The sequence below is a fragment of the Delphinus delphis genome, chromosome 4, assembly GCF_949987515.2.
Source record: "Delphinus delphis chromosome 4, mDelDel1.2, whole genome shotgun sequence".
In the NCBI taxonomy this organism is placed as follows: Eukaryota; Metazoa; Chordata; class Mammalia; order Artiodactyla; family Delphinidae; genus Delphinus; species Delphinus delphis.
In genome coordinates this window covers 108,131,360-108,147,111 of record NC_082686.1, presented here as the reverse complement: position 1 = coordinate 108,147,111, position 15,752 = coordinate 108,131,360, and the positions used below count along the sequence as shown (strand labels likewise).

Genomic DNA, 15,752 nt, shown 5'->3' with positions numbered 1-15,752 from the left:
TTTTGGAGATTAATCCTTTGTCAGTTGCTTCATTTGAAAATATTTTCTCCCATTCTGAGGGTTATCTTTTCGTCTTGTTTATGGTTTCCTTTGCTGTGCAAAAGCTTTTGTTTCATTAGGTCCCATTTGTTTATTTTTGTTTTTATTTCCCTTTCTCTAGGAGGTGGGTCAAAAAGATCTTGCTGTGATTTATGTCATGGAGTGTTCTGCCTATGTTTGCCTCTAAGAGTTGTATAGTGTCTGGTCTTACATTTAGGTCTTTAATCCATTTTGAGTTTATTTTTGTGTATGGAGTTAGGGAGTGTTCTAATTTCATTCTTTTACATGTAGCTGTCCAGTTTTCCCAGCACCATATTAAAGAGCCTGTCTTTTCTCCATTGTATTTTCTTGCCTCCTTTGTCATAGATTAGTTGACCATATGTGTGTGGGTTTATCTCTGGGCTTTCTATCCTGTTCCATTGACCTATATTTCTGTTTTTGTGCCAGGACCATACTGTATGGATTACTGTAGCTTTGTAGTAGAGTCTGAAGTCAGGGAGCCCGATTCCTCCAGCTCCGTTTTTCTTTCTCAAGATTGCTTTGGCTATTCAGGGTCTTTTGTGTTTCCATACAAATTGTGAATTTTTTTGTTCTAGTTCTGTGAAAAATGCCATTGGTAGTTTGATAGGGATTGCATTGAATCTGTAGATTGCTTTGGGTAGTAGAGTCATTTTCACAATTTTGATTCGTCCAATCCAGGAACATGGTATATCTCTCCATCTGTTTGTATTATCTTTAATTTCTTTCATCAGTGTCTTATAGTTTTCTGCATATAGGTCTTCTGTCTCCTTAGGTAGGTTTATTCCTAGGTATTTTATTCTTTTTATTGCAATGGTAAATGAGAGTGTTTCCTTAATTTCTCTTTCAGATTTTTCATCATTCGTGTATAGGAATGAAAGAGATTTCTGTGCATTGATTTTGTATCCTGCTACTTTACCAAATTCATTGATTGGCTCTAGTAGTTTTCTGGTAGCATCTTTAGGATTCTCTATGTATAGTATCATGTCATCTGCAAACAGTGACAGTTTTACTTCTTTTCCAATTTGGATTCCTTTTATTTCTTTTTTTTAAAAATTAATTAATTAATTAATTAATTTTTGGCTGCAGTGGGTCGTCATTGCTGTGCGTGGGCTCTTCTCTAATTGTGGCGAGTGGGGGCTACTCTTTGTTGTGGTGCGCTGGCTTCTCATTGCGGTGGCTTCTCTTGCTGTGGAGCATGAGCTCTAGGTGCGTGGGCTTCAGTAGTTGTGTCACATGGGCTCAGTATTTGTGTCTCGCAGGCTCTAGAGCACAGGCTCAGTAGTTGTGGCACATGGGCTTAGTTGCTCTGCGGCATGTGGGATCTTCCTGGACCACGGCTCGAACCTGTGTCCCTTGCTTTGTCAGGTGGATTCTTAACCACTGCGCCACCAGGGAAGCCCCTCCATTTATTTCTTTTTTGTCTCTGATTGCTGTGGCTAAAACTTCCAAAACTATATTGAACAATAGTGGTGAGAGTGGGCAACCTTGTCTTGTTCCTGATGAAACATCAGTTTTAAATGCTATTTAATTTATCATGGAAACTAATGCATTTTTAATATGGAACACATTAAAAACTCATAAAGTGGTTTATTTATGAGATGGTTAGCCTCCCCCCCAATTACCCCATAAATACAGTTAAGTTCCATCAACTATTCAGCAAGTGCAATTATACAAATGCTGTGTTTCATTTTGCATCTTATTACAGTAGTTTTCCCTCCACACACACTGTATGCAAAGAGTAAGTGTGCAGAATTTTAGAATCTGAGGAGATATTGGGGACAATTCAGTACTCACCCCCAATTCCTCCATTAATTTTGCAAATAAGTTTTCTGAGGCCTGAAGAGGTTAAACAATCTGCTAATACTCACATAGATGGTTTGCTAAATTCTAGTTAAGAATTTAACCAAAGGCTTGATCTACCAGTTTACTCTTTCCACAACACGATTGTTCAAATCAACAAGGATTGACTGAGTACCAGTTATGCCCTGGGTAGTATGCAAATCACTGAGCTCAGAACAAGGAAAGACACGGTTCCTGTCTTCAAGCAACTCCAAGAGCAGTCTAGTAGGGGAAAGAGTCATGTCAAGCAGATAATTAGAGGCTGGCATGACACATGCAATGTTGCTGTTTAAAACATAGTCATAATGTGGTAGAACAAGTTGATGAATGCTCTCTTGAGAGTCAAGGATGACGCTGAAGAGTTGGTGATTCATGCACAGGGTTTTGTAGGATGAATAAAAGTTCAACAATTGGTCCAAGACAGGGGTGGGGGTAGCATTTGATGTGGAGGGAATAGTATATTTGAAGACCGAGAAGCGATGGTTATAAAACAAGTTTTGGAGACAGATCTGGATTGATTGCTGGTCCTAAGTCTTACTACAAAGATGACTTACACAATTTATTTATCCCTTCTGCCCATTCACTTTTTTCCTCAATAAAATGGAAAGAGCAATACCTATCCCATAAGGTTATGGAGAAAATGATATAATGTTACAACTATAAAGCACATAACACAGGAGGAACTCAGGAGCAGGCAGGTACTCTTCTCCATCCTGCTTCTCCTTCTCTTCCTCCTTGTGCTGGCCAACCTTCTGGGTGAGGTGAGTGCTAGAACAGGAGCTAAGAGGCAGGAAAGAAATAGATCACTGGAGGAACTGGCCATGGAAAACTGCTGAGGCGTTCCTAGGTAAGAAATAACAAGATCAAATTTACATCCTAAAAGGGTATTTTTGGAAGAATGGTGCATAGGCAACAGGTAGAAAGCTATTTTAATAATCTAGGTGCGAGGGCTTGAAGATATGAGTAAGGGTATGAATAGAAAGAAGAAAGCAGGGGTTGAGAGATTTGGGAGGTTCTGTGAGCGGAATGTATTCTGGTATAATTGTGTTCCCTGCATCCTGGTTTTCATTCCCACGTGTCTGGAAGGGAAATTGCTCACCGATCTAATTAGGCCCCGAGGTACCGCCACTGCCTCAGTAAGGAGGCGGTAGGGGAGTGCTCCACCGCCGCCGCTGCTCATGGCTCTCGTCTCTAAAGTGCTTCCACACAATCGCTTAACTCATCTACCTTCTCATTCACATGAAAAGAAACCTCAGAGAGAGCCTGCGCTATCAAATCTTTTCTCCCTTGTCTAACTTTAAAGCAACTCCTTAAACTACTGCATTCCTGAGGCAATTATCTTTTCACTGCAATTTAGTAACTTGGAGTAACCTCAAATACATTACTTTTAAGCAGCTCAGGACTTCCTTCTAAGGCAGGCCTGTGTCTCCTCTTTAACAGGAATTGAGGGCCTGGTGTGGGCAGGCTGGCTCCCGGGGAGCTCTCATCAAATGCCTGGAATCACCTATATTACCTCCATCACCTCCAAAATCAACGTTCTACTTCCTGTAAAAAAAAAACCCTGTGACCTTAACTACCTGTTTGTCTTTCCTGTCTCATGTTACTATTAACGGCCCTTTTATTGATGCCCAAACTGAAATATAGAGTCATTAGTTTACACACACTCACTTTACCCGCTGGCCTCAGAGGACTGATACCAAGAAAAAGATTGTTGTTATCTGACTGCCAAACTCCTAACACGGGTGTGCCGGGCTCCTGTCAGAGGGATGTTCTTTTCCCCTATAACTTCATTTCATGCTGATTTGAGATCTAACTAGTATTTCACTTTTGTCTTATTTTCTTTTTGAATATAGCCATCTATGTACATTTTGAAAAATGTTTTTAATTCTACCCACACATGGGTTTCTTCATAATCTCTGAAGGCTAGTCCACATAAGCAAAGCACTGTGGCTTCACACTTTTCATAAAATGGTTGATCTTTGAATTAAATACCTACAAAATATCTATGTATGTGAGAACAGATAAAAATGGGTGAAGAATTATTGGCAAGCTATTTCTACTTTTATCTGTAAAAATAACTGCTTTGACTATCCATATTAAAAAGACATTACTAACAATTTACTCACGATGACACGTATGAATTTTTTGATTTAGGTATGAAAGCATCCTGAGAACTCACAAAACCTCAGAACAAACATTAGAACAGTGCGCTTGGGATACCTGATTTTCAGCATTGGGCACATAAAAGAAGGCTTTGGAAAACTCACATCTGAAGTGCTTTCATCACTTGAAATCATAACATGGTTTACTAAACATTGCTTGAGGCCAAATTGAATGGATTATATATTTAGGATATATTTATACTGGATGCTTTAAAGAAAAAAAGAGCATAGGGTAGCAATATACTATCACTGTTTATTTTTGTGCAATATGTAAATCTGGTATTTCTTCCAATTTTAGGTCTATCAATTATGCAACAATCAGCTAATAATTTTGACCACCTGCTACATGCAACATTATGCTAGACGCTAATAAGGCTAACTAGCTCTCAAAACAAAACTTCCCATCAGCTGCCTTCAATCATCTCCCTCCTGACCATCTTGCCAGGACTGTTGTCTTATTTCATTATATGTTCAGCTGAGTCTGCAGCAATTCAGAGTCAGGTTGAAGAGAATCACAGATGTTATTAACACATGGAGTCTTTTACTTGAAAAAGGATAAGGTGGCCACTAACATCCCTTGTAGACATGTGGTGTTGGAAATTTCTTCAGATCATTTTTGTTGGTGACTCAAAGTGAAGCTATTTGCCAGGCAGCATCCCGGCATCCTTGGGTTAAAAAAAACCACAGCTTGACCTTGGAACAGCGTGGGAGTCTGCCTACTGTGTTGGCTCCAAATGAATAAAACAACTCTTCATCTCCTTCATTTGATTAGCTGCTTCAAGCTTAAACCAAAGGAAACTAGAATCCCCACTGACACTGTTTTAAGACAGAAATAAGATCAGAAAAACAAGGGAAAGCATTTTACAAAGTCAGTTATGGGATTCACAAAACTTTGGTGCTCTGAAGTTAGTAACTCATTGCAGAAGAATTAGGTAGTTTAGAAAACTGGTTTTAATACTTAAATTTAAATGTGGTGGAGTCAGTAGTGTTTGAGAACAGAACTCATACTGTGCTATCCGATATGGTAGCCACTAGTCACATGTGGCTGTATAAGTTAGTTAATTGACATTAAATTCAATTAAAATTAAAATTAAAATTCAGTTCCTCAGGTAGCATTAGCCACAGTCAAGTGCTTAACATTCACATGAGTATAATGGCTACTGTACTGGATAGTGAAGATACAGAACATCTCCATCATCCAATAGAATAGCCCTGCATTAAAATAGCAACTCAAGGCAGGAATCTCAGACTCAAACTCCGTAAGGTTGTCTTTGCTTTTATGAATTTTTTTACAGGTTTTCAAATGAACTATGTTATTAAAAAATTTTTACATAGTCCCCTACCTTGAGCCAAGCCAAGTAGTGGGGACTCTGGTTAACCATCATGTCAACCTCATGGTGAAAGTATAGGAATAATGATCATTAAGTATCAAATTACTACCTGGCAGTAAGGTTGATTTAGTAACTTGTAAATAAAACTCTTTTACGGAGAAGATGTCAGAATGTGCCTCACCAAAAAGCATTTATGCTACTCTACATGTTCAGCTATTTTTCAAGTCAATGAGAAGTATTATTTGGCCTTGGTGATCAAATTACCACAGTGAACAGATTCCTGGTACCAGCTGAACCCTAAAATTAGGGAAAGAAAAATATGAATTTTGTCTTTATTCTTGTCAGTTCAAATCCAGCCATAACTTTTTGCTGGGTGTAGACATTTACATGAAGAAGTACTTTTTTTTTTTTTTTTTTTTAGAAACTATCTGCTTGGTGTTTTTATTTTTACTTTTTTTAAACATCTTTATTGGAGTATAATTGCTTTACATTGTTGTGTTAGTTGCTGCCGTATAACCAAGTGAATCAGCTATACATACACATATATCCCCATATCCCCTCCCTCTTGTGTCTCCCTCCCACCCTCCTTATCCCACCCTTCTAGGTGGTCACAAAGCACCGAGCTGATCTCCCTGTGTCTTTATTCTTGTCCAGCTCCTAGGTTCTTCAGAACCAATTTTTTTTTTTTTAGATTCCATATATATGTGTTAGCATATGGTATTTGTTTTTCCCTTTCTGACTTACTTCGCTCTGTATGACAGACTCTAGGTCCATCCACCTCACTACAAATAACTCAATTTCATTTCTTTTTATGGCTGAGTAATATTCTATTGTATATATGTGCCACATCTTCTTTATCAGTTCATCTGTTGATGGACACTTAGGTTGCTTCCATGTCCTGGTTATTGTAAATAGTGCTCCAATGAACAATGTGGTACATGACTCTTTGAATTTTGGTTTTCTCCAGGTATATGCCCAGTAGTGGGATTGTTTAGTTTTTTAAGGAACCTCCACACTGTTCTCCATTGTGGCTGTATCAATTTACATTCCTACCAACAGTGCAAGAGGGTTCCCTTTGCTCCACACCCTCTCTAGCATTTATTGTGTGTAGACTTTTTGATGATGGCCATTTGACTGGTGTGAGGTGATACTTTGTAGTTTTGATTTGCATTTCTCTAATGATTAGTAACATTGATAATCCTTTCATGTGTTTGTTGGCAATCTGTATATCTTCTTTGGAGAAATGTCTATTTAGGTCCTCTGCCCATTTTTGGATTGTGTTGTTTGTTTTTTTGATATTGAGCTGCATGAGCTGCTTGTATATTTTGGAGATTAATCCTCTGTCAGTTGCTTCATTTGCAAATATTTTCTCCCATTCTGAGGGTTGTCTTTTCATCTTGTTTATGGTTTCCTTGCTGTGCAAAAGCTTTTAAGTTTCATTAGGTCTCATTTGTTTATTTTTGTTTTTATTTCCCTTTCTCTAGGAGGTGGGTCAAAAAGATCTTGCTGTGATTTATGTCATAGAGTGTTCTGCCTATGTTTGCCTCTAAGAGTTTTATAGTGTCTGGCCTTACATTTAGGTCTATAATCCATTTTGAGTTTAGTTTTGTGTATGGAGTTAGGGAGTGTTCTAATTTCATTCTTTTACATATAGCTGTCCAGTTTTCCCAGCACCATATTAAAGAGCCTGTCTTTTCTCCATTGTATTTTCTTGCCTCCTTTGTCATAGATTAGTTGACCATATGTGTGTGGGTTTATCTCTGGGCTTTCTATCCTGTTCCATTGATCAATATTTCTGTTTTTGTGCCAGGACCATACTGTATGGATTACTGTAGCTTTGTAGTAGAGTCTGAAGTCAGGGAGCCCGATTCCTCCAGCTCCGTTTTTCTTTCTCAAGATTGCTTTGGCTCTTCAGGGTCTTTTGTGTTTCCATACAAATTGTGAATTTTTTTGTTCTAGTTCTGTGAAAAATGCCATTGGTAGTTTGATAGGGATTGCATTGAATCTGTAGATTGCTTTGGGGAGTATAATCATTTTCACAATTGATTCTTCCAATCCAGGAACATGGTATATCTCTCCATCTGTTTGTATTATCTTTAATTTCTTTCATCAGTGTCTTATAGTTTTCTGCATATAGGTCTTTTGTCTCCTTAGGTAGGTTTATTCCTAGGTATTTTATTCTTTTTGTTGCAATGGTAAATGGGAGTGTTTCCTTAATTTCTCTTTCAGAGTTTTCATCATTCGTGTATAGGAATGCAAGAGATTTCTCTGCATTATTTTGTATCCTGCTATTTTACCAAATTCATTGATTGGCTCTAGTAGTTTTCTGGTAGCATCTTTAGGATTCTTTATTTATAGTATCATGTCATCTGCAGACAGTGACAGTTTTACTTCTTCTTTTCCTATTTAGATTCCTTTTATTTCTTTTTTGTCTCTGACTGCTGTGGCTAAAACTTCCAAAACTATGTTGAATAATAGTGGTGAGAGTGGACAATCTTGTCTTGTTCCTGATCCTAATGGAAATGGTTTCAGATTTTCACCATTGAGAACGATGTTGGCTGTGGGTTTGTCATATATGGCCTTTATTATGTTGAGGTAAGTTCCCTCTATGCCTACTTTCTGGAGGATTTTTATCATAAATGGGTGTTGATTTTTTAATTTTTTTTTTTGCGGTACGCGGGCCTCTCACTGTTGTGGCCTTTTCCGTTGCGGAGCACAGGCTCCGGACGCGCAGGCTCAACGGCCATGGCTCACAGGCCCAGCCCCTCCACGGCATGTGGGTTCTTCCCAGACCGGGGCACCAACCCGTGTTCCCTGCATCGGCAGGCGAACTCTCAACCACTGCGCCACCAGGGAAGCCCCAATGAGTGTTGATTTTGTTGAAAGCTTTTTCTGCATCTATTGACATGATCATACGGTTTTTCTCCTTCTTTTGGTTAATATGGTTTATCACATTGATTGATTTGCATATACTGAAAAATCCTTGCATTCCTGGGATAAACCCCACTTGATCATGGTGTATGATCCTTTTAATGTGCTGCTGAATTCTGTTTGCTAGTATTTTATTGAGGATTTTTGCATCTACGTTCATCAGTGATATTGGCCTGAGTTTTCTTTTTTTGTAACATCTTTGTCTGGTTTTGGTATCAGGGTGATGGTGGCCTCATAGAATAAGTTTGGGAGTGTTCCTCCCTCTGCTGTATTTTGGAAGAGCTTGAGAAGGAGAGGTGTTAGCTCTTCTCTAAATGTTGGATAGAATTCGCCTGTGAATCTGTCTGATCCTGGGCTTTTGTTTGTTGGAAGATTTTTAATCATAGTTTCAATTTTAGTGCTTGTGATTGGTCTGTTTATATTTTTTATTGCTTCCTGGTTCAGTCACGGAAGATTGTGCTTTTCTAAGAATTTGTCCATTTCTTCCAGGTTTTCAATTTTATTGGCATATAGTTGCTTGTAGTAATCTCTTGTGATCCTTTGTATTTCTGCAGTGTCAGTTGTTACTTCTCCTTTTTCATTTCCAATCCTGTTGGTTTGAGTCTTCTCCCATTTTTTCTTGATGAGTCTGGCTAATGGTTTGTCAATTTTGTTTATCTTCTCAAAGAACCAGCTTTTAGTTTTATTGATCTTTGCTAGCGTTTTCTTCATTCCTTTTTCATTTATTTCTGATCTGATCTTTATGACTTCTTTCCTTCTGCTAACTTTGGTTTTTTTAGTTTTTCTTTCTCTAATTGCTTTAGGTGTAAAGTTAGGTTGTTTATTTGAGATTTTCTTGTTTCTTGAGGTAGGATTGTATTACTATAAACTTCCCTCTTAGAACTGCTTTTGCTGCATCCCATAAGTTTTGTGTCGTCATGTTTTCATCGTCATTTGTTTCTAGTTAATATTTCATTTCCTCTTTGATTTCTTCAGTGATGTCTTGATTATTTAGTAGAGTATCGTTTAGCCTCCATGTTTTTGTATTTTTTACAGTTTTATTCCTGTAATGGATATCTAGTCTCATAGTGTTGTGGTCCGAAAAGATACTTGATACAATTTCAATTTTGTTAAATTTACCAAGGATTGATTTGTGACCCAAGATATTATCTATCCTGGAGAATGTTCCATGAGCACTTGAGAAGAAAGTGTATTCTGTTGTTTTTGGTTGGAATGTCCTATAAATATCAGTTAAGTTCATCTTTTTTAATGTATCATTTAAAGCTTGTGGTTCCTTATTTATTTTCATTTTGGTTGACCTGTCTGTTGGTGAAAGTGGGGTGTTAAAGTCCCCTACTATGATTGTGTTACTGTCGATTTCCCATTTTATGGCTGTTAGCATTTGCCTTATGTAATGAGGTGCTCCTATGTTCGGTGCAGAAATATTTACAATTGTCACATCTTCTTCTTGGATTGATCCCTTGATCATTATGTAGTGTCCTTCTTTGTCTCTTGTAATAGTCTTTATTTTAAAGTCTATTTTGTCTGATATGAGAATTTCTGCTCCAACTTTCTTTTTATTTCCATTTGCATGGGATATCTTTTTCCATCCCCTTACTTTCAGTCTGTATGTGTCTCTAGGTCTGAAGTTGGTCTCTTGTAGACAGCATATATATGGGTCTTGTTTTTGTATCTATTCAGCCTGTCTGTGTCTTTTGGTTAGACCATTTAATCCATTTACATTTAAGGTAATTATCGATATGTATGTTCCTATGACCATTTTCTTAATTGTTTTGGGTTTGTTATTGTAGGTCTTTCCTTCTCTTGTGTTTCTTGCCTAGAAAAGTTACTTTAGCATTTGTTGTAAAGCTGGTTTGGTGGTGCTGAATTCTCTTAGCTTTTGCTTGTCTGTAAATGTTTTAACTTCTCCGCCGAATCTGAATGAGATCCTTGCTGGCTAGAGTAATCTTGGTTGTAGGTTTTTCCCTTTCATCACTTTAAATATGTGCTGCCACTCCTTCTGGCTTGCAGAGTTTCTGCTGAAAGATCAGCTGTTAACCTTATGGGGATTCCCTTGTATGTTATTTGTTGCTTTTCCCTTGCTGCTTTTAATATTTTTTCTTTGTATTTAATTTTTGATAGTTTAATTAATATGTGCCTTTCGTGTTTCTCCTTTGATTTATCCTGTATGGGACTCTCTGTGCTTCCTGGACTTGATTGACTATTTCCTTTCCCATATTAGGGAAGTTTTCAATAGTCTCTTCAAATATTCTCTCAGTCCCTTTCTTTTTCTCTTCTTCGTCCGGGACCCCTGTAATTTGAATGTTAGTGCATTTAATATTGTTCCAGAGGTCTCTGAGACTGTCCTCAATTCTTTTCATTCTTTTGTCTTTATTCTGCTCTGCAGTAGGTATTTCCACTATTTCATCTTCCAGGTCACTTATCTGTTTTTCTGCCTCAGTTATTCTGCTATTGATTCCTTCTAGAGAATTTTAAATTTTGTTTATTGTGTTGTTCCTCATTGTTTGTTTGCTCTGTAGTTCTTCTAGGTCCTCGTTAAATGTTTCTTGTATTTTCTCCATTCTAGTTCTAAGATTTTGATTCATCTTTACTATCATTACTCTGAAATCTTTTTGAGGTAGACTGCCTATTTCCTCTTCATTTGTTTGGTCTGGTGGGTTTTTACCTTTCTCCTTCATCTGCTGTGTGTTTCTCTGTCTTCTCATTTTGCTTAACTTACTGTGTTTGGGGTTTCCTTTTCACAGGCTGCAAGTTTGTAGTTCCCGTTGTGTTTGTTGTCTGCCCCCAGTGGGTAAGGTTGGTTCAGTGAGTTGTGTAGGCTTCCTGGTAGAGGGGACTGGTGCCTCTGTTTTGGTGGATGAGGCTGGATGTTGTCTTTTTGGTGGGCAGGACTCTGGCCAGTGATGTGTTTTGGGGTGTCTGTGGACTTATTATGATTTTAGGCAGCCTCTCTGCTAATGGGTGGGGTTGTGTTCCTGTCTTGCTAGTTGTTTGGTATGGGGTTTCCAGCACTGGAGCTTGCTCGTCATTGAGTGGAGCTGGGTCTTAGTGTTGAGATGGAGGTCTCTGGGAGAGGTGTTGCCGGTTGATATTACGTGTGGCCAGCAGTTCTATGGTGGTCCAGTGTCCTGAGCTCGGCTCTTCCACCTCAGAGGCTCAGGCCTAACACCTGGCAGGAGCACCAAGATGCTGTCAGCCACACGGCAAAAATTGTGCACTCATTCAACAATTCTTGCTAGTCTTTGGTCGTTCTTCTGGCAATGGCTATCTGAAGCACCATTGACGTACCCTTGGTCCTGGCTGTGGACCTTGCAGTGTCTCGTAAACTGGCTCTCATCCTTCAGCGTGGTCTGGGAGCCCCTGAAGAACCCAGAGTTATACCCAAGGATGAGAGTGCCTTTGTAGAAGTCCAGGAATCCGGTAGAGTAGTTCCAGCATAATAGGCATATGGCCCTTCAACTGTGGCTGGCAGCATGACTTCCTGAAGTTCGTGCCTCCAGCTAGCTGGCCTGCTTGGTGTTTTTAATAAGAGGCAAAAAGAAATGGCCTCTTAGAAAACACTTTGGGCTTTTGTCTCCTCTTTTCCCTTGATAGCTAGAACAGCCATCAGCAGCTGCTGCTGGGAACCTGAAGGATTAGGCTGAGGAATGAGGGCCTGCTGGCTGCTGGCAGTGCCTGGTGGAGGAAAGAACCCTGAGAAACTTTCCCCATGGTCCATGCTCCCTGCTCCTGGTCAGCCAGCTGTCCTGAGGCCAGAGCCACAGGTCACACTCTTGTGAGCTGTGCTCAGACCCCTCATCTCCTGAAGAAATACTTTTAATTAAACTTTATCTTGTTATTTTATTACCCTTTTCCATCAGTGACGAGCTTTGTACAGAATTATAAATCAAGGCCAAACGTAGCATGGATGCCACAGTACAAAGATTCATTTAGTGTGCATACAACCTTGTGATCTACAACGTGATTCATCACTTGTTATCCTGTCTTCCCACTGAGGGATTGGATGTTGCACACTAATATACAAAAGTCAATGCTGGGCGTCTAGATTACAACGTCTTGCATATTATCCTTCTCAGTTCTAACTGATTCTTAACCCACTGGCTTCAGGGAAGGCTGCCTTTTAGAATCAATTACCTAAATATGGTGAACTAATCTGGGAAAGTAGTGAAATATGAAATATGGATTGCCCTATCTCCCCTTTGTCTGTTGGCAATTTGCCCCACACTACAGTTTAGATGTGACCAGATAAGAAAGACAGGAAAGTGCGTTCACATATGGTGTCCCATTCGATCCTCACAACATTCTGTATATGAGCATACGAGCAGGGAAGGTTTTGGTGTCACAAATGAGGCAGCTCTCTTAAGAAGAATTGATCATTTTCCACCTGTGTTCCTCCCTACATGCCTCTGTTTGTAATTATTTGTATACATGACCATCTCTCTCACCAGATCTGAAGGTATCTGGAGTGGGGACCATGTTCATATCCATCTTGTTTTCTGGGCATCTAGCATGATGCCTGGTGTATGAGTTGTTCATTTGCTCAGAAGAAGAAAGGTGAATGTAACACAAAAGATATGTAAAGGAATTGGGATTTTTTTTTTAAGGGAGAAAAACATTATGCTGGGTTTTGTTGCTCAGGGTGTTTGCTCTACCCAAGTCCAGGAAGGTGCTGTTTAGCATGACCTGGGTCACACAGTAAGTACCCAGTGACATAGTTGGATCTAGGACTCAGGTCTCCTTTCACAGGACATTTCCCACTAAAACTTCCTGTTTTTTTTATACCATTGAATCTTTATTTTAAGACATTCCATCTCTTTTTGTAGCTAGTCCAGCAAAAGGGAGAGTGAATTGTACCTGCATGTGGAATAAAAATAGATTACACATGCTTAAGTAGGAAGAATTGAAAAACTTTGCTGCTGATTATACTTTTGTTCCTGGGGATGTTGTCTAAAACCCTTTTGATGTGAAAGGAGATCGTGATGACAGCTAACATGTGACTAAAGTATTATACTGTAAGCTGGGCTGTGATTAGTAGACGGATGGGTTAGCTGGTCACTGGTGCACACAGATGTGTGATATTGTGTGTGGTCAGTGCACCAAAGGTCTCAGCCTGAAGATTCAAGAGAAGGGGGAGACAGAGCTTAGATGAGCAGAATAGATGGAACTGAGGAGGTAGCGGTCCCCACAATCAGCAGGACTTTGTGTTTCTCATGAGTTCATGCTCCTAACTAACAAAATACAGCACAAAGTTGGCTCTGTTAACAAACATCATAACTCCTCTACAGATTTATGTTGCATTCAGTTTTCCTCTTCTGAGCAGTTGTTTTGGTATATTTAATGTTTTCACTTATGTTTAACATTCTTTTTGTTTTTTGGACAGGAAAGTAGGATTTGTTGGGGGGTGTGAGTAAGGTGGGAACAGCCCTGAGATTCTTATGAGTGCAGGGCCTACCATTTGTCCAAGGGGCCACTATTAGGAATGTATTTGATCCCTCAGTCATCTGGGATGAGCCCCTTTTCTGCCACCATCTCCTCAAATTCTCTTGCATTAAACTTAGTAAATCCCCACTTCTTGGAGATGTGGCTCTTCTGGCAGCCAGGGAATTTGAACTTGGCCCTGAGTAGGGCCTCAATCATATGCTCCTTGTTCTGCAGCTTGATTTGGATGGACATGATGACTTGGCTGAAGTGGACCCTGGCCACTATGCTCTAGGGCTTTCCAAAGGTACCCCACATAGATGTCTGGAGCCTAGTTTGGGGACAGCATGAGGTCAGGCATGAATGTCCACTGGAAAGGCTTGTCTCCAAGGTCCCTTAGGACAACCCACATGAGCGAAAGGCTGCATACACTACCAAGGAGGCTGCTGTTTGTGGCCATTGCCCATAGGGCTCCCATGGGGAAAAGAGCATGGTTGGCTTAACTGGCTGCAGAGTAACATTACTTTTATATTTATGGTTTACTTCCTTTTGTACTTCTGATCACTCCTTGTTTCAGTTTTCAAATGCAAATAATCAGTTCCCATTTTTGAATACCATTTCAAATCTTGTTGAATTGGGGACTTGTTTACTGTGTTCTTACATGCCCTTTCCTCCCCTCTGGATCACAGAGTGATTCCTTGAAGGGTAGTGAGGGATTTCTAGGTTGTACAAAAGAAAGCCTATTGTGATGTTGGGAACTGAGGTGTGGGAATTGCCCGGCTTCTGGCTGGAGTTTACCTCCCTCCCTCATTTCTTCCCATATGCAGATGTTCAGTGACATGCGTTATTATAAGAGAAAGGGAAATGGCCTTACTGAAATAGAGGTAATGGGCCAAGATAAATTGTAGAAGTCATGAGAAAGTGTAATATGGCAAATAACATGCTGGGCTTGACTTTTAAGTGTAGTATGAGAATCATTCTCAGTGTTATGCTATGGGAAAAAATAGAAATGAGGTGGCACATTAGTTCCTGCCTTGTGGTCCTGTGGCCTGTGGAGGCCACACTCAGGTTCTAGTACAGACAAAGGCCCTGGAGGTTTTAGCCATCCACAGGCAAAGCGAGCAAAGGATGCATTTGAAAACAAATAGTAATGTAATGTAGGGACCTGTAAAGAAATGGTGTGGTAGAACTAGAGGGATAGTAACAGAGTAAGACTGCAAAGTAACAGGTAACCCCCAAAGAAATAATGTCAATATATTATTTTTATCATTGCACTAGGAAAATTTTAAATTATGTGTATATAAGTAGGCAATAACATGGGATATTTTAAAACTGCTAATTAATGAAATTCAGTGAGATCTCTGTACTACTTACGTAGTTTTAAATCTGTTACAAGGCTTTCAGATCTTATCTGTTAGCTGTTTGCACAAAGTTTCTTTGCTTTTGTGGTACCTGCACTATTGTGCAGACAACCTTTCCAACTAAATGAATAGTTGAAATTGGTAGACAATGTGTTCAGTGAATAAACTGGTCGATAATTTTTTTTTTTTTTTTTTTTTGCGGTACGCGGGCCTCTCACTGTTGTGGCCTCTCCCGTTGCGGAGCAACAGGCTCCGGATGCGCAGCCTCAGCGGCCGTGGCTCACGGGCCCAGCCGCTCCGCGGCATGTGGTATCCTCCCGGACCGGGGCACGAACCCGTGTCCCCTGCATCGGCAGGCGGACTCTCAACCACTGCACCACCAGGGAAGCCCTGGTCGATAATTTTTATGACAACATCTTTATTCCATACAGTCTTCTCTCTTCCAAACAAAGTCCTTCTAGAAGATTGGGCTTTTTGAGTAACTTCTTATAAAGATTTTTAAGGATTTTTATGAACCAGTTTATGTTTGAAGTGGTTTAGTTTGGCAGAACATTTGGGAGTCATCAGGACAGACACTGCTTGGCTGTGCTGGGCTGTGCCTGCAGGGCAGCATGACTAGTATTGCCCCAGGCAGTCTAGGACCCTACTTT

General features: G+C 39.7%; 1 protein-coding gene and 1 non-coding gene across 2 annotated transcripts in view; one reads left to right on the top strand and one right to left on the bottom strand.

Moving 5' to 3' along the window:
- KCNAB1 (potassium voltage-gated channel subfamily A regulatory beta subunit 1) overlaps positions 1-15,752 on the top strand; it is a 421,013-nt gene that overhangs the window by 46,084 nt on the left and 359,177 nt on the right. The window lies entirely within an intron of this gene.
- LOC132425145 (small nucleolar RNA SNORA70) lies at positions 14,120-14,254 on the bottom strand. Its single transcript, XR_009519347.1, has one exon. It is a non-coding gene; the product is annotated as a small nucleolar RNA SNORA70 (small nucleolar RNA).